The following is a 20,714-nucleotide window of genomic DNA, read 5'->3' on the forward strand; positions in this document are numbered from 1 at the left end:
AATCTCACTTTATCAAAATCAGTTGAAAGCTACCATTTTCAACAGTAAAAATATAATGTTTTATCGTAGTGAATTTGACATCTAAAATATTTTCAAGTAGGCCTACAAATAAAACTTTTGATTTTTTTTCTCATGTGCTCAAAGCTCAGGAAACACTCAATTGCAACTCATCTGTTTTCTGCCTTTCATCATGTGACGTTTGCAAGCTGGGCTATGATTGGTTGCTACTCGAAACCTGAGCACATGGAATGTAATTTCCAGTAGAAAGCACATGCCAAATGTGTTTTTAAAGGTTTTTTAGACATGTAAATTAGACATCAAATCAACTACGAAGAGACAAAATATTAACTCCTTTGTGCTAAAAATGACAATACAGTATTAGTAAAGTACCTCTTTGAGAGCTTGGTAGAGAGTTCTGCACTATCATGGGAGAATGGGGACTTTCTACACTCTTGCAATCTGCATCATAAAGTATATAAATAAGATGAGAATCAGATGACAGACCGAAGCGTCTGATGGATATTTTACATTCATATCATTTTTATATTGTGTGTCGGTACAGTTATAAGCAATCAAAAAGTGTGTGTGAACATTAAAACATGTTTTACCAATAATGAGTAAGACACACGTGTACTGTCTGCAAAAATAGAGCCCATATTCTTCTAACAACAGGGTTTTTATTTACTCATTTCATCCATCTATAGCCGCGCCATGATATACAGTACAATATTTCACATTTTAAAATATAATGCAAAGACAAAGACAGAGTGATTGAAACAGATGAATGTTCAGCAATATTCAGCGATATCAATGACATGCTGCACGGAATTATGACTGCATTGCTACACAATGCCAGTCAGTACCCATGGAGATGTGTGCGGAGGAGGAGACATGGCCTTCATTAAGTGGGTGCATTCTTAAGAAAATTCATTGTGTTAGTCTGTGAAAGGAAGAGAAGGATGTAAAAGGAATAGTTATCAGCTGCACTGAAAATATAATAAAAACAAATACTAAGTTATGTAGACCTGTACAAAACGGGCATAATTACTGCTTAATTTCCAATGCCTAATGTGGAACCTTGAGATCCTGTAAAAACATGTTTTTCCTTTTTATAATTTCCAACACCACTAAAGTACACGTTTCATACCCATTTTTATGCACAGAGCATCTTGTGATTGATTTGTTGGGCGTTTTTGTTGAAAAGCAAAAGTCATTCACACCGTGAAGTGGACACTGATTGGCTGTCATTTTGTTTGTCACAACCTGTCATAACCAATTGGAGATGGTAGGGCAAGTTCACAAGCAAAAAGAAGACAAGAAAATGGAGGATGATGATGCGTTGTCAATCCAATGAATGGTAACTTTAATTCTAGAGCCCTGTCCCCTTTCTGTTATCCTCAATCCGTCGTTGTTTTCAAGCCAGAAAAAACTGACGGTCAGTCAGTCCGTCGGTGTATTTTTGCCCAAACTTCCACCACCACCACTAGAGAGCGACATTTAACTTTTTTTTCTGGTCAGTCATTCGTAAGGTGCTGGAATACTGTCTGCGCTCACACCAATCCTTTTTTCTGTTTCAGTACTTACACTTAAAGGTAATACCATGAATGACAAGTAGTGAATTGAAGCAACCCAGTTTATTCACTCAACTGAACATGTAACTCCACTGCTGGGTGATGCTGTAAAGTGACTATTGTCAAATTGCAGGATGATTGCAGCTTGTACTATAAAGATGCAGCAATATGCATATAAACATTCAAGCCAGTTTAATTATAATTCAGGAAGCAAAAAGGGGCGTGGCAGGCTGACGGACCTATGATGGACATCTGACGTAATGTCTCTCGATTACAATGACGGATGAAAATTGCAATACTGACATTTTTCATTCGCCATTTTTTTGTTTGTTTGTTTGTTTGTTTTTTTCGCACTCCGATCATTCATCAGTCCGTCGGCAAAACAGGCGCCCGTCGGTGACGTACCGACATAGTCCATCAGTGCTGACAAAGTGCCCACCTCTGTCTTCAATAAAAGAAGAATATGCCTTCTTTGGAAGAAGGTGCTTGCTTACCACTGAAGCAACTCGAGTTTAGCCCACCACATAAATGCTAAGCATTCAGCTGTGAATGCAGCTACAGTAACGATAGCAACAACAATGCTAATGTTGTGAGCTATAGAAAAGCTTCTTAACTAAACTTGTGAACTTGCGATGGACAGGGTGGATGATGCTTTACTTTAATGTTAATATTTTCTAATTATTTGACGGATGACAAAAGAGAATAGGACCATTACCCCTGAAAATTAATAGTTTCAGGCAGCACATGGGACTAGTTTCAAATACAGCATATAGTAAATGGTTACAACTTCATTTATTATTGTCAGTTAAAGAAAAATAATGATTAAAGTCACTCTTTTGTTGTTGTATATCAATCTTTTGATATGCCACAATAACAGTTATCCTAAAAAAAAAAGTTTAGTTTTTCTCTGAAATTTTGAGATTTTGAGGGGAGATTAAATAAATGTATCAAATGTCACTTTATTGTTTGTAAAGACTGACGATTTGGAGGGTACAGTATCTGAGATTGAGCTGGACTACATTACTGAGTCTTTGGGGAGAAGCCTCACATAGCGCGTGCATGCAAATCAGTGATAATCCAAAATTAACCTTCACAGACCGGGTACTACAACTCTGTGGGCTGCCCCTAATCCTGTTCAACATCTTGCTGAATGGCAAGAAGTGGAAGTGTAGTGAAACCTGACAACTTCCAGGAGGGAGCCAGAAATGAACAGCAAAGAATTCTAATGAGACAAACCTCACTGCTACAATCAGGAAACTATGTGAGATAATTGGCGGTTACATTAAAATATTTTATCTGTACGGAGGCAATTATTTCTGTAGTCCACATGCAAATGCTTGAGCTACAGCCAATCCCAGCTGACTTGGGTTTTGGGTACATCTTGGAGGGTTTACAGTTAATCGCATGTCAAATATAAACAGCCATTCACACTCAGATTATGTGTGAACATTTTTGACTTGTAACGCGTATTTGTATTTACTATTTCTTTTAAATGTATTTGCAAGTAAGTTTGAACTTTTAAATACGTTTAAATGTATTTTGAAGTACAGTCAAATATATTTCAATACATTTAAACATACAATATTTGCAAATTCCTTTAACCGGATTTTCATATCTGTTCAAATACATTTGCAAATGTGTTTGAATGTACTTGTGGGATGAATACTAAAAAATTTGCATTTTTTCCGTGATAATGCTGCAGGATATTGACTTGTGCCTTTGCATATTCAAACGTATTTATAAATACATCTTTATTTTGTTTGTTTGTTTTTGGTAATGATCTGTCCGCTTCTAATGTATCATTTATATCATTAATTTCATGTCTGTTCAAACATATTAGCAAATCTGTTTGAATGTACTTGTAGGATAAATACTAAAATAAATTGCATTTGTTTCCGATAATGCTGCAGGATATCGACTTGCGCCTGTGCATTCCCAAACGTATTTATAAATACATCTTTATTTTGTTTGTTTGTTTTTAGTAATGATCTGTCCACTTCTAATGTATCATTTATATCAAATGAATAGTCTACTTTCTATAGCTTACATTTGCAGTGAGTAGTGTTTTTAATGGTTTTCTTTGTGTTGTTTGGATAAAAATGGTTTTGTGTTCTATAGAGTGTGTTATTAATCTGTAAATTTAAATGAAATATCCAATCTGCCTGTTTACATTGCACTCACATTGGCATGCATGTATCAGATTTTCACAATTTGGAAGGGGCTGGATTCTGATCCGAAGATATTTGATGATGTGCAATTTTTCTCCTTACGCCACTTGGGAGCCAAAAAATTGAATTGTCCTTTAAACATTGCAAAGTAAATTCAGCCTTATATAACGTGAATAATGGATTTCTCCCGCTATTAATGAAATAATTCTCAGATCAGACTCACACTGCAATGAGAACTGACACTGAAAACAGTTCTGAAGAGCTAATGTGTTTCACCACAAAGAAAGCCATGAAAGACTGTGGACACACTACTAAAATAAGCAATAAATCTTCAATGAAAACATTTTGACTAGCAATCTGCCACGTTGATAAACATTTGAAATCTTCCCAACCTGGCCCTTTTCCATAAACTCTCTATCAATCCTTTCCTTGAACAACAAATGGCTCATTTTCATTTCAAAGGGGCACTCATTTGTGATACCAGATTGTAATCTCACATTTGTGGGGCTTTTGCTGTCAGAAAGTGAAATGAGAACTTTCAAAAAATAGAAGACTGTAGGTTAAAACGGTTTAACATGAAATGGGTCTCACTTAGTGCATGCGGTGGGAATGTATTTCCTGAGACAGATCTGTTATAGCAGGCACTACATTCTACGTAGACAGCAACCACAACAAACACTGGTTCTGCCAGTCCTAATATGGGAATTGGGTAAAAGGCTCAGTATGTAGTGCTAATTGTCTTGTTGTTACTGCAGCTATGATTGCATACAAAATGTTTCCAGTTCCTCTGAGACTATGTGGAAATCCTCAAATTACTGAGGTGGAGAATTGTACAGCTGCTCTGTTTGGAGAGGCTGTGTGAGCCTCTTTATTGTCTGTATTTTAATAGGCACGCATCTCTTTTAATGGAGCAATTCTTCTGTGATATGGTCGTCCTAAATGCAAGGCCAGGAAACAAACACTTGATAAGGAATCAAGTGGAACAAAATCAATAATATAAACACGGCTACAGAGATGCAAGTCTCTGTTGGTTACTCTTTTTTTTAACTGATGTGTCTGTTTTTAAGCAAACATCTTGTGCATTTAAAGCCTTGCCTGCTTGTTTTCTTCTTTTTCTTTTGAACTCAAGAAAGCACGACATCTTTGTATTTGTTCCTAAAGTACTCATTTGCTTGACATTGAATGGTACATGTCAGGATTTCAAACTAATACTTTTCTATACAACCATGCAACTGGCTTTTAATTTGAGATTATGAATGGTGAGCAATGGACTTATACTGTATGTGCAGTGGCATAAGAAAACATTGTCTTATGACATAACACTCAGTTACAATTATACTTGTTTTCCTTTTGATTGTTTTATAGTCATATCTCTTTTATACGCGTATTTACTATGATTATGGCTTTACAACTGCATTCACGTTGGTTGGTAATTGAAACAAGGACCTGCCTGAACTTTCTGCTTTTCAATGTACAAAATTGTTTAACCATATCAGTAATTGCCACACTTAATTTCAGCTCCTGTATCCCTCATTATACTACAGCTTTCTCATTCGCCATTGGAGCAAGATGTGAAAATGTATCAAGCTTCTACACAAGCAAAATTGAGATGTCAATCATATACTGTATAATCACGGAGATGGCCTTTAATGAAACACTTAACAGTTTGGAATATAACAATGTTAGCCCGACCTTTCCAGGAAAAATAATTTTCCATTCAGCATTAGTACAATATAAGCATGTTGTATTGAACAATGATGTTATGCAAACAACCTTGGATAGTTGGCAGTTTTTTTTTCTTAGAAGCCCATCAGCACTTGTAGTTTTGTGAACACCCTCACATACAAGCACACATATGAAAAAGAATACTGTATATACAAACACAAACAAAACAAGTAAAAGAAGTCTGCAATGAAAGACACCTTTTTGGTACAGCCCTCAAAAATCATCTGTAAATTCTAATGAGCCCCATTTCTTTAGTTTGTTTTGAATTGTAAGGAACACACCTATTTCCACAAAAAACAGCGTGTGGACCTCAACTGCTATGCTATTTTGATTCACTGACAAGGCGGTATAGAGTTGTGATGTAATGGCAATAAAAATGGAGTTGCGATGAGCCTTGTAGAAACCACCTCTGCAAAGGCCCATTTCAAAATAAAGGCACACTATGGCCATTTTAGCGGCCAGGAAGTATTTGATGTTTCTTTTGAAGTTGGCCGTGCAGAACGCTGTGTGAAGGGAATGTTTATGTAAATTGAGATTATTTGTTTTATTTTTAAATTCGTAAAAATATAAAATAAAACAGTTTATGTCAATTCTGAATCATAGGAATTAAGAATCTTGATTCTTTTGTGAATCTATTTTTAGGCACACATCTTCTGGTTAATACTTCACTTATTTTATGATAGCAACATACTGTATTTGTATTCTATGTGCCATGGTAAAGAGTTTAGGAAAAAGAAAAAAAAACCCTCAACCTACCTCATCCTCTTAGAAAGTCATCCACTCTGTTCTCTGCTTGTTTTCAAAGCTGTTTATTCTCAGCATTCAAACAATGATTTTAAGCTTCTCAGTGCTCATGTGTGAGCTGGCAGCTAATGAGCGTGTTGGTGACATGAAGCTGAGAGCGCAGGCATAACCTGCAGCATAATTGTCGCAAGAATGCTGGTACTTGCAATATATTTCAAAACCCATTTCCTGTTTGTCTCCTGTGTGTGTGTTTCAGCTCTTCCAGTTCCAGCATCTCTGGAAATGGCCGAGAACCAACACGACATTGTGTCCGCGACGGTGGCTATGAGTGGACGCTGAAGAACAACAGCTGGAGGGGACGCAAAAACTAGGAGGGACATGTGGGGGCGGAACTACTACTTTCTGAAATTGGTAAACAAACCCTGCAGGGCTGAATAAATGAATAAACTGTGGCCCAGAATGATTGCCTTAATTACCACACATATACAGATGTTTGAAGCGATGATATCATGAGACTTACACGATGATGTTATTTTGTTTTTTTCACATGGAAAAAATGTCTATAGGAAAGGCGTGAATATTTTAATGTGCTGAAGAATAATATTTGGTTTCAGTGTCAAAAGGGAGGTCTTGGGTAGGTGTTATTAAATGCCGTGTTGTCTCTCTGCCCAAGTGCGGTCATCTGTATGACTTACTATTAGAATCTTTCATATTGTCATCCAAACAAGGCTGACCCAAGTTGCTCGAAAGCCGGCAACCAAGTTTTTCCTCTTTCCAAGTTGCGTGCTAACATCTGAAATTCTCATTGATAAATAGTTTTTCGGGCTGGAAGATGAATTGGTATCACGTCGCTGAGCGCATTAACATCCACTCTCACTAAAACAAAGATGTCAGGCGCATAAAGTCAACCATAAATATCAGCCACACACCTTGTGTCCCCGATGATGGATGAAAGTCTACAGTACTATAGCCAAGATTCCCTGTCTTCAAGACAATACTCCTTAGGTTGTTCTCAGATGCAAACAACAAATGGACCAGCTGCTTTGTTGACTTGTTTCCACTTTTAAGTGTATGCAAAGTAACATGAACGCGTGTTCTCTATTTTTTTAAACCTAGCCTTGATGAATACGTAACCAAAGTTGAAACCCTGAATTTATTGTATGTTGTGCTCAGATGTTGTGTTATAGATGCACACCAAATAGGAGACAGTGTATATAGCCGACATTTATATCTGTGTGTCCCGAGATGTGGTTGCTGAGTCATTCGAGACTTTCAAACTTTATTTGACTGTTATACGACCGTTGATCATCACCTGCGTTTGTTTTGCCCTCGCCGATACGATCGCGTTGCTCATATTGTTGTGAATGCTGCTCTCACGCGTCTAATCTCTCTTTTTTTTTTTTAATTGTATTTATTTATTTGAGTTCAACATCGCCCATCAAAAAGACATTTGAAAACGAGATGACTAATGTTGTTTGGGCACCGAGGATTTGAATTGCCTCTTACCTCTCTGATGTTGTTCGTTCACATGCCTGTTTTGCATTATTAAGTGTATCTTCGCTTGTATTTGCTTTCATTTTACATACCACGCTAATTATACTGGCACTTAAGAAGCCTGGATTTAGAGCCCAATATTTTTTATAAGTATTATCCCCCCTTTATAGAAAATCCAAAGTACTGCTCTTTATTTGAACAATTTATATCTGTAATTACCTCACTTCTTCTATCTGTGGCAGAAAAAAGCTATTCGCTGAATGTTCCTGGTGTTTCCAGAGTGTCATAAAAACTTGTAACCGTACAGGATAGCCGCAGTAGTTTTACAATTGATGTGAGTGGTTGTTGTTGTAAATTACCCTGCAAGGAGGATGTTTTTAATGGAAAGTAGATTTACTGTGTATGTTGTCACTTCAGGAGGTTTAACAGCAGAGTTATTGGATTATAATTGACAGTCATTTCTTGTTAAAAAAAAAAAAGTAGCATAGGAAAAGTATTTAAAGGGTGAAGTGAACAAATTGTGTCATGCTACAAGGTAGGAGAATCTAAATCCTGTGAATCAAGCAGCTTAAATAATGAGATTTGATGCAGTCATTTCTTTGTCAATTCCTGAATAATGTGCACTGTAAGCTTTTTATTATATGAGAATATGAAGCAGACATAAATCTGATAATACGGAGGGGAAAGCTTGACAGTTTCTGCAAATACATGCAGTATTTAAACTGATTATCAATAAGCATTTTTTACTGTCGATTATTAGGGCACTTGTATGCATATGCTGCATTCTCGAGAACTCGGAAGTTGGAAATTTCTGACCTATGCAAAGTGAATTACAACGCTGCTTGAAGTGGTTCCTAGAGATGCAGTAATGCCCACAGACAGACAATAATGAACAATGATTAATCAGTTAGTATTATCTCTACTTGTCTATACTTTATAACATACTCCCTAACATTGAGGATGAACCATGTTTTTATTTTTGCTGGAGGGAAATTTCCAACACTCTTAACAGTCTTGAATGCACCATTTGCACATTTTTATGAAACCCTTCAGCATAGGGCCAATGTTTGCACCAAATAGTGAAGTCTTCCTTGTTGGACAGTGTTTCCTGATTATAAATACTTGTACCTTATTAACTGCTACATGCTTGATTGTGTCTTTCTGGCAAATGAGACGGGGCTTTGGCCGTGTTGAAGTCAACACCTCCAGTCAAAACAGCATCAAACAGCACCAGAGGAGAAGGAAAGGAATCCCTTTAACTTGACTGTCTCTGACCCACATCCTTAAGCAGGCTATTAATTAAAATAATGATCGTAGTTTGAGGCAGCAGTTATGTCAGATAGCCGTGACACAGTCCCTTAAATCTGCTTTTGTCGGCACATCAGAGTATTACAGCATTAATCAACATTTTAGAGCCGATTGAAAGGCTCACGTAACTAATTACAAAAGGTCTTACCCCTTCATTACAGCCCATTATGCATGTGGACATGACATTCATATTAAAAAAAAAAAAGTGAAAAAGCTATGATGAAAAATCATCATAGTTGGTATTAAGAGTAGATGTTTTAAGATGATCCTTGACAAACACAAAACAAAGTCATCACATGTAGTACATGTGGATGAATAATCGCCTTGATTTTGCTGCGTTAGATAAAGTTCATGAAACACACATCACAGACACACAAAAATTCAATAGCGATGCAGTGGTGTCCAAACTATGGCCTGGGGCCAATTGTGGCTGACTTTACATTTTCTTTAGCAGCCAGCTACAAATAAATGTACAAACATTAAAAATGTTGCTTAGTTATTATTATTATTTACTTCTACTAATAAACGTTTTTATATACAGTATGCCTTGACACATTAGTTTACAACTTAAGTGGTAACCGTTCATGCATCGATTAATTTTCTGTTACGGCCTATCTTCATTAGGGCCAAAGGCCTGCTGGTGCCTATCCTAGCTGTCTATGGGCAGTAGGCGGGGGACACCCTGAATTGGTTGCCAGCCAATCGCAGGGCACACAGAGACAAACAACCATTCACACATCCAATTACACCTAAGGACAATTTAGAGTGTCCAATACACCTACCATGCATGTTTTCAGAATATGGGACGAATCCTGAGTGTCCGGAGAGGACCAAAATTCTCATAACACTGTTGAGAATAAAGTAATTCAGTTTCATATACCAAAAAATGTTTTCCTCTACTTTCTACTTTTTTAGTGTCAATGTCCCGAATCATTAATTTCTTCAAGTATGGTCAACTTCTTACTGATTGGTGCTGTTTTGTGTCTGAATGGGGAGATGCGACGGATCAGTGGCTGGAGCAGACCTATTCAAGTGGTATGCGGGGCTGCAGTTACAGTCAAAGTAAAAAAAAAAAAAAAAAATTAAAAGTTCTTGCATCTTGATATTTGCGGCTCTCAAGTAAAGTTTGGACACCCCTGAATTACAGGAACATTGTGATAATGATCATACTCATAATGGTTCTTTTGAGCAGTAGGATACCCAAACTATTGAAAGTCATATTTTTTCCAGGGATGAATAGTGCAATGTATTATACATCTCAATATAGCATTTGTGGGGTGTTTTGTGGTTCTCCAGGGTTTCCTGGAAGGAAAGGTCACATGACCTGATCCTTAAGTTCAAACACTTCACACGTTCTGCCTAGCTCATTTCAAATACTTGGTAACATTGTACTGGTGTGTTGCCTATCGCAGTGGCCATATACGGTGCTGTTTTCAGAGGCTTTGCATTCGTACCATCTCATAAATGCAAATCCCTCATTATAATGCTTATTTCTAATGGAAATAATGGAGAATTTTGAGCTCCCCCTACAGATGCATGACTACCTCACACGGGCCCACGGGAGCCGCTGGCTCCCAAGTTAACACTAACGCTGGTGGGGCCATCAGACAACACTCGCATCAAGGTGAGATGAGAAAAGCGAAATTCAAATAAGGCCAGCCGCCAGCATGAAAACTCACAGAGGCTATGTTCACATATAACAGAGGTGTCATAGCCACTGGCCACTGGAGGTCAACGAGGCCATGCTCATCACACACAGTTTACAGTTTTTCTCCGACATGACTTCTGCAATTACTATACAGTGCAGCCGGTGGCAAGACCTGTGAAGTGCAATCATAATCTGCTGCTGGTATGTTGCTGCTGTGCATGAATCCATCTCACTTGAAAGATTCATGAGTACATTGCTTGACTCATATAACTCTCTGGCTGCACAAAAGTTCAGGAGATATCACGTATTCATGAGTACTCAAGTTGGTGTTGTTTTAACAAAATTAATACGTGAGCTGCTATTTTCAATCATGACCAACATACAGTCACGCCATTCTGTACATTTGTGTATTTCCAAGAATGAGTTCTATTATGTTTATTAACAAGGGCATCTCACTGAATTCGAATATCATGGAAAATAGCATTTGCTTTAGTCGTGAAAGTCAAACTCGTTTGAAAAAAAATTGAATATTACCTGCAAACCACGCAAGGACACGCACTGACAAATAACTATTCATACTCACTAGCACACCTAAGGACAATTTAGAGTGTCCAATATACATACCATGCATGTTTTGGGAAGTGTGGGAGCAGACCAGGGCGAAATAAATCAGTTTTTTCAATATTCTAATTTATTGAGATGCACCTGCATATAAATTCCAGTGCAAAGGTCTTGGTCTTCCACTTGGGATGTTTTTATATTGGCAGTCTCTCAGAGGATACATATCGGCTTTAATACACACTTATACACAAATCAGGATTACAAAAAAAAAAACAAAAAACAATATTGACAAAACATTTGATAAGCCTTTCGCACGAGATCAGCAAGACTATTTAATGGTGGCCTATATGTAATACAATGATGTAAACCCTTTTGAATTGGTTTAACTGAAAATACTATTTCCAACCATCCCAGCAGTCAACAAATGCAGCGCTTTCACAAATGTATATTAGCATAATCAATAAACAAACATAGAAATGTGAGGCTGTTTATTTTTCAGCAAACGCGCACGGGGTCAAATCATTAGTTCCAACACAGCAGCTGCATACTGAGCCGTAAATAGTAAAAAGAAAGTAAGATATAATACGGTAGGGAGTCTATGACTATGGCTGCCAAATTAACATGTTTAAGGTCCCAGAATATGAAATTAAAAGTCCCTTAAAAAGACGAATAGCGGATAGCCTAAGTTAGTCTTTCGTTTCAGGACATTGTTACGGAAATCAAAAAGGCGAAGTGTATGTTTTAAACATACCTCAGCATTAATATAGTATGGCGGTTGGAAAACACACACACACACACGCACACACACGCAATCACACGGCAAGTTGTCAGAGTGATTATGTTCATTCATGCAGCATCCTGTGTTGGATGAGAGCGGGGAGCAAACGAATGCACGGCTTTCAGAGTGCCCCTGAGCAAAGCAATGCAGGCGTCGCTCAATGCTGCTGTGTGCGAGCAAGCTTCGCACCAGCCATCACTCACCGAGCAGTGACACATTAGAGTCGAAGCTTAAGGTGAAATTAAAGACACGGGACGGGAATAGAATTTCCATGTCAACACCATTTTGACCACGTGAAAATTGCTTTTGTTAGCCCTGGTATATTTTGTCATGAGTCAGCAGATGAAGGATGGCCACCGTGCGAAAGATAAAATGAAACATGAAGACTTAAGGGCATTCATATACAATTTTGACAACTCTTGCTTGTCTCTGCAAGTTGGTCGAGTTTGGACATGCAAGGCTAATGTTGATGTTAGGTTATGACTCTCTTTGCTCTCCATCAGACAGTGTCAAATCATTTGCAGATGCAGTCAGCAAAGATTGCATGCATGCTGCAAAGCTTCCGTACTTTGCAGTCTCAGTGTGAAAAGCTGTCCAGTTATGGTGACAATGTCAGTCAGTGCTTTGTTTCGGTTCAAGGTGGTGTTTGGAGCTGTAGCCGCTACAGTGTGACCGCTTCACATACTCTATCGTCCGCTCCGTTGTCTTGTCACTCTCCACCAAGGAACGACTATTAATGAACATGTATAATATTTCTACGGTTGAGGTGTAAGAAATATCCATGTGAGTTTTGGCCAGCCTTGTTTTAATCTGCATGAAGAAAAATGCATCCTTAAACAAAGTATGTTTGAGTTAATCTTCTCTATCATGTTCTCGGTCTGTGTATCTTTGGAGTTAGTGTCTTTAATTATCCTTTGTTTTGTTAAGACTGCAGACTTCTGGATTTTCTACATTCACAACATTTTATAGGCAGCAATATGAGATGTGATGAAAATGGACTATGTGCAATGTTGAATAAATACAAATATAATATATTCAATAAAAAATATTAAAATCGATTTTGTGTATTATCTTTTTTTTCAACAAGGCAGCCTGGTGTCGGGTGATTCTAGGATCAGACGTTCAGGGTACTGACAGTTTAAGCGCCAGGGCACATCTGATACAGGGGCATTTAGTCCACGGGGAGGCTGCTTCAGGTTTTATGATGGGGATTTTTTTTCCTTGCCACTGACAAGTGGGTCAAGGAAGGGACAAGTGCCACCAGTCAAAGAGGAGCAGTTCCACACGGGTTAAACACACAAATGGAAAGGCAATATGATTAGAGGGCTAGAAAATACAGAATATCCGTATTTGAAAATAGAGCCTAACTGGCCAAATCCAAATTTTGCAAATCGATCAACTGTGTCTTCTCTGGATGAAAAGTTGATGCACCTCTATGTCTTGGTGACCGACGTTTTATTTTTTATTTTTATTTTTTTACTTCCATGACCTTTTACCGTGCTTGCTTTTGAAACCCGAGGCCTGAGTGTACACGTTGAACACCATTTAAATATTTTAAATGAGCCTTCGATGGTGCAATTACTTGACTCTTGGACCAACACCAGTTCTTCCATCATGCCAGTTGACAGACATCGTGGAGCTGTATTGTGAGGCTGCAACTTTCTTACCTTCACCCAGAGGCCATGGGAAAGACATTTTTGTATACTTAATGTAGTACGAGCTGTAGAAATCATCAATCATGTTCGACATGGGAATGATAACAGTAACTACCGGAGTGTATTTGTTTTGTCTTAGACAAATGTTTATTCTAAAGTCATTCATTCTCAGTTGGATATGAAATCATTCGGAAGTAGTTGAATATGATGTACAGATTAAAATGAAGTGATTGTGGTGCTATATTTATCAATGAATACTCTGAACATTTCATGTTCCCACGTCATAATTTTTATCCAGACGTTGAGCATTTAGTTGCTAATCTAACTGCATTCCTTCGTGTCGGGTATGCAGTGGAATTGAGGACGTCTTTGAAGTATTCTGCCCACAAGTTCACAACGTGTCGAGATGAGGTCAGCAGCTCCTGATTTCCTCTATACACAGTGTTAATGGCGGACTGCTTCCCCCTCTTGAGATGCCGGATGTTAGCCCAGAATTTCCTCAAAGATGTTCAGAAATCATTTTCCGTGGCCTCAGCAAACTCCCCACACCTGAGTTTTTGCGGCGGTGACTGCCGAAGCCGCACACCACTTAGCCAGTCTCGTACCTGTCCGCTGCCTCCGGAGTGCCACAGGCCAAAGAGACCTAATAGGACTCCTTCTTCAGCTTGACGGCATCCCTTACCACTGGTGACCACCAGCGGGTTTGGGGATTGCCACCACGACTGTGTGTGGAAGTAAGCCCGACTATATCGAGTCAGAACTTCTCAGCCTTGCACACCAGCTCAGGCTCCTTCCCCACCAGAGAGGTGACATTCCATGTCTCAAGAGCTAGCTTCTGTAGCTGGGGAATGGTGTGCCAAGGTCCCCGACCCTGGCCAATGCCCATCTCTCTCCGCGCCTGACCACTTTGGCCCCTCCCACAGGTGGTGAGCCCATGGGAAGGACAGCACAAGCCTCCAAGCATTATTGCTAGTCGCTATCCACGTGGTATATTGAAATTCGGCTAGACATTTTTAAACCAGACAAAAAAAAAAGGCTGATCTTATTCATCAAATCTAAATAACTGCTAATATAGGGTTAGGGATCTTTAACAGCTGACATAATGTATGTCAAGAAAAATGATGAGAGTGACTTTTCTTTAATTTTTTATTTAATTACAATAAATATTCCACCAAGTCACTTAGGTTTACAATACCTAATCAAATAACAAGGCTTCCATTTTCCATTCTGGAGGTTGCTATGTCAATGAATCAAAATAAAGAAAAAAAAGCAATTCTAGTCCACACACTGGTTTTGTGGAAAAGGTTTTTTTTTAGCCTCAATTGTAATTGAAAACACAATAGGATTAACTGTGTCAAAAAAGTATCATTCTTAGTTTTAGGATAAAAATGAATACCAGAGAAAACAAGTTAATGAGCTGTTATCTCCAGTTACTTCAGTCAGTCAGCGCTTGCAGCGACCTTCCAGAACAGGAGTGCATCACTCACAGGTGTAAAATGACACCTGACATGGAACAATATCTTGTCACATGGATGGAGCCATGCCAGTGAACTTGGTGTCCACCATTTTCCTTCGTGGAAACCCAATGCTGCATTACAGCACAATGCCAGCCACTGAAACCCAATCAGCCAAATCCCAAAAGGTGAACCTGCTCAAGTGCTCCCGTCGCCTTACGCTGAACAGAAGCATTGTCATAAACAACTCAGTTCTCTGCTCCACATACATAAAGTCTTCGTTTACATCTAGCGATATGTCAGTTGGCCTATGACCTCCCCCGGGGAAACACATACTGACATATACCGCCTTGGAATGGCCGACTGTTCACATTCAATTAACTCGCGGATCATCAGTGACACTGGATGGATATGACTTCACGCAAATACTTAGCAAAGGCTCAAAATAAGTGTTCCTCATCGTTCTTTGCAGTGTAAATTTTGGACTTTGCGCCTCAGGTAAACACAGGGACTCCCTAAACTGATAATCAAGCACCCGCCGACGGTCCCAAATGGTTTTTGAACAGTTCATTTGTGTTCAAAAATGCCAGGTTTCCTATGACTTAATCAGCGATCAGTATGGAACAATAGTCATGGTTTGGCCACCAATGTGCCATAGGCCATCTTCAAAATAAATACCCAAAATAATACATGGAGTCAATACAATTGCCTGGTAATTGCCTGGTAAGACTTTTATGTTGAAGTTTTTTGCATTCTGATTGGCTTGACACATTCAAGTCTCCAGTTGCTACTGATGTGAGCAACTATTCAAATGCAGTTGGATTGTTAAAATTCATACATTCATGCATCAAACACTAATGACTGTTATAACTGTAATGGCGATAGATAATGAATGGATGAATGGAATAACTGTAATATTATTATTAATAATAATAATGTGTAATAGTTATTAATATTGTCATATTGTTTATAAAAAAGGTTTGTCTATCTATCTATCTATCTATCTGTATATTTGTATTTGTATGTATAATTTGAGCCTTGCTCACCAGCCATGAATATAATACCACCGACTTTCTCTGCATTGCATCTCCAATGCCACCAGAACTACCCAGGAGCCCCTCCTCACCTCGCCTGTGATGCCGTGTTCTTAGCAACCATCAGAACAAAAACAATGGAGAGTACGAAGGGATTTTTCGACCTGGTGTTTGGAGTGTGGCTGTTTTGGAATTTTGTATCAACCAGAAGATGATATTCACTTCAAGTCCATCAAAGGAAGGTTGTGGAAATTAAAGTTTTTTCATTCATTTTCCTCTCTTTGTTAATTTTGTTAACGCTGGCTGTTTGGTGCTGCCACATATTTGAATCTGTATGAAACCAACCAACCAAAGTATTTACATCACATTTTGGAACTGAGCTTAGTTTGGAACCGCAAAGCAGTCAGTACCAGAAAAGTGAGTAGCTATACTATAGCCAGGTAGATTTCTCAATGGAAACGTTTTTTTTTTCTTTTTTTTAAGTGGACTAGATAACGACAATTGAAGCAGCGTGACATATTTATTGTTGTCTGAGACAGTTAGATACATACAGAATAATTCATTTACCGTAATTTCCGGACTATTGAGCGCACCTGATTATAAGCCGCAACCCACTACATTTTAGAGGAAAACCGATTTTGTACATACACAAGCCGCACCTGCATACAAGCCGCATGTGCCCACATTAAAACATGTAAACATATTTACAAAGAAAGATGGTACACAGAGAGAGTTTTCAAAGTTTTAATAATATAACTTAACAATAATAATATAACTTTCTTCCCAAACGGTGCCTGTGACAGGGCAGTAAAACGGTAGCAACATGGTAGCCACACGCTAGCAACATGGTAGCAACACGCTAGCGGCATGGTAGCAACACGCTAGTAACACAGTATAACAGGTCTGGTAAAACACGTCTGGTAAAAGAACATACTGGTAAAAAATCACGGCAAGCCGTCTTCATCTTCCACATTTGAACTGAAGCCTGTGACAGGGCAGTAAAACGGTAACAACATGGTAGCAACACGCTAGCAACATGGTAGCAACACGCTAGCAGCATGGTAGCAACACGCTAGCAGCATGGTAGCAACACGCTAGTAACACAGTATAACAGGTCTGGTAAAACAGGTCTGGTAAAAGAACATAGCCTACTGGTAAAAATCACGGTAAGCCGTCTTCATCTTCCTCCTTTGAACTGAAGCCATCAAAGTCATCTTCCTCAGTGTCGGAATGAAACTGTTATATAGACGTCGTCACACACTCCCTGGTCATCCAATTCTCCCATTCAACAGGGAGCGCCACTTTAAATGCACGATTCACACTAACGTCAAGCGGCTGCAAATACTTCGTTGTGCCCCCAGCAATCACAGCTGGAATGGAGTTTGTCCTGCGTCATATGCCTTTCTTTTTGCATTTTCCATGATGAGGGTATGTTCACGCTAATTTAATTTATACACAAGACAGGAAGTTGCAGTCTTCCTCGACGCACATATTCCACCGGTCTTAATCTTACCTTTTTTACTCGAGCGCCCCTAGTGGCCGTTAGAAAAATTACATAAATTGGCCGCATCACTGAATAAGCCGCAGGGTTGAAAGTTTTGGAAAAAAGTAGCCGCTTATAGTCCGGAATTTGCGGTAATTCAATCACAATACGATAAAACTGATTAGTCTTTTTCTCAAATTCAACTTGGTTGATTTTGTTGCTTTCTAAATTTAAGTTTGTCACTCACCAGCCACAATTGAGTGAATGACAAAAAGGAGTAACTTGAAAGCATTTTTTTTGATATTCTATTACTTTTGAACAGAAATGGTTCCTTTTAACGACACACTTGAAAGTACTGACTTGTTTAAGATGTGTTAGCATGAATTATCTGCCCAAACATGCAGCCCACCTAGCTTCCCCTTCTCTTGCGAATTAATTGTTGTTACAGTCCACCCCGGATGACGAAGCATGCGTAGAAGGGCAGCTTTGATCTTTGATCAATTTAAGTGTATAGGAATTCCGTATTTAATCAAATGTTTCAGTCTGGATGTGTTCAAGTCAAATTTTGAATGATCAAACAAGGTCAGATTAAAATGTCAACATGTGTTTATAGTCTGTCTTAATCGATTTAATGCAATTGTGTGGCTTTGTTAGAGCCCTTAAGTGTGCTGAGTGTTACAGCAGGCAATCAATAAAGCATCCTGACACACACATGACAGTGTTCAATCAATTTTGAGCTACAAGGAGACACAAGGAAGAGTAGAGGAATCACCAGTCAAAGTAACATTACATCAAACAACAAGCGGTTTCAAGTGGATTTAACTCAAAGCCCAACTGCAGCTAGGGACAAGTTTTGAGGCTTAAGAATCTTGTTAGCGTTCAAATCTTCCTGCACACATAGCAAGAAGAAATTACAGTTTGCTGATGGTTTTTTTTTTTTTTTTATATGATACTGAACTTTCGAGTATGTATTTCATATTGGATAAGGAAATTCATTTTGTATTTATGCAAAGCTCTTTGGTCTTATTCCTCACAGTCACTTAGTTATGCTGCACAGTTCTCACAAATGGAACATCTTTATATATGAATAAAGACTATATACAGTATTTGTGCCATAACCAGAGTAAGTATGTGTGTTGTGTGAATGAAAGCTTGGGTATTTATATATATATATATATATATATATATATATATATATATATATATATATATATATATATATATATATATATATATATATATATATATATATATATATATATATATATATATATGTATCCTCTGACAGAGTGACATTTCAAATAATGGGTAAAGTAAGTCAAAGGTCAAGGTGTCCAAAAGCAGGCCAAAAAAGCTTTTTCTGATGATGTACTGGACACAAACAGGCGACTGTGTCCTTTCCACCTAGCTCTCATCCCACTATGGCCAAAACTGTGCATTTGAGACCCGTTGATGAGATATGAGATAGGCTATGCCATCCTCTGGAATGACTACCTCGTTGGGCACACGTGCAGGAAAAGCACCCCGGTTCATTCTTCAGCTCCTTCACAAATGAAAAGCACTTGAAGGCGAGTCGAAAGCAGGCAGTGATCGGAGTGACATCTAAATTAGTCATGTGATTCATCTCGCTCCACTCGTCTGCAGCAGATCAATTGGAGCGTATTCCCCCGACTCTTGAGGATGCTGGGAACACAGAGACATGCGGTATCTTGACACAGTGAGGAGGGAAGAGAATGGATTCAGTGTTGAACAGCACGTGGGTTAAATCGTATAGAAGGGCAATTTCTGTTTGTTGTCATGGTAACAGGCAGTGTGGGCTGTGGCAAAAACACATCCCTTGCAAAGAGGCTTGATCAGGATCCAGTTGCTCAGTATGGTACTTCTCTCTTCCTCCATTTTGAACGTCGGAACACTGGTTGTGGTGCAAATGTGTAATGATGCGTTTACAATCACCACTACATAAAACACACGCAAATCAGCCGGAGGAGCTGAAAAACACAGATTTTGTGGAAGATGATTTTGTTTCGTCTTTTGGGGGTGTAAATCTCAGAGAAGAAACACATGGCAACAGAAGCAAGATTTGCTGTAAAGAACAACAAACAACAAACAAACAACTTTTTAAAAATATATGTATATGTTTATTTATACGGTTGCATTAGATCATAAGATAATAAAGAGCCTGGTGTGGTGATCCTGACATAACTAAACTGAACGGCAAATTGAATCATACCAATATGTACCAACATTTTAATCTAATTAATGTACTGTTGATTATATTAAGAATATACATAAACACTCCATGTACAACTGTAGCGCATGAAGGCGAATTACATTTGTTCTTCATTATCTTTGTTATTTTAGAGCAAAATGTTTTCATTTGTGTGCTGGTGTATGAAATTGATGTATTTTATATCCATTAATGCTGAGCCATATGGCAAAAAATTCCTAAGTAAATTTTGGACCGTTCACAAACTGCAATACCTACAAACAGGCAGTTCGTCGGTATTGAAAGACTGTCTGCTGGTCCATCATGACATGCCAACATTTTGTTGACGGACCGCTGAATGATGAAAACATTTTAAAAACATCAAACCAACGTTGACCGAATAGATGTCTGAAAAAAATCACCATATACTTATAAAGTGTTAACTAAACAACTTGCTGAGTTGCAAGAGCATTAGTATGCATCAGGTTCCTAGAGAGAATTATGAGTTATGAAGTATTTCAAGTGCAATAATGCTCCCTAGTGAACGTGCTTCCTAATTGTAGTCTTATCCTGATGGCGGACATTGAATTTACATGTTTTTTTTTTATGTATATATTCCTCGGTGGACATGATTGCTTATTACAGTTTAGTCCCGAAGAGGTTTGTGGATTTTGACTTTTAGGCTTGCCTAAGTAATTTCGATTATTGAAGTGAAGTGTAATGTAGATTTTGCTTTTAGCTTAAGGCCGAGAGAGTACTTTTTAATGGAATTTTTCAATGTATTCAAAGCAACTACAAAGACATACCATTTGTTCTGATCAACTTTTTTAATCCAGTTTTCACTCATTTTGAATTGGATGCTAATAACAGGATTCACAATACTGT

General features: G+C 38.3%; 1 protein-coding gene across 2 annotated transcripts in view; it reads left to right on the forward strand.

The window, feature by feature from the left end:
- Positions 1 to 13,055, forward strand: part of kcna4 (potassium voltage-gated channel, shaker-related subfamily, member 4) — a 51,879-nt gene extending 38,824 nt beyond the window's left edge. For both annotated transcript variants that reach the window (XM_088412291.1, XM_088412292.1), the window contains one exon: positions 6,465 to 13,055. The gene's annotated coding sequence lies outside the window, so the exon portion shown is untranslated. The remainder of the gene's footprint in view (positions 1 to 6,464) is intronic.
- Positions 13,056 to 20,714: the final 7,659 nt, after the last annotated feature.

Source organism: Hippichthys cyanospilos, chromosome 4, assembly GCF_059441005.1.
Source record: "Hippichthys cyanospilos isolate Australia breed blue-spotted pipefish chromosome 4, RoL_Hcya_1.0, whole genome shotgun sequence".
Taxonomy (NCBI): Eukaryota; Metazoa; Chordata; class Actinopteri; order Syngnathiformes; family Syngnathidae; genus Hippichthys; species Hippichthys cyanospilos.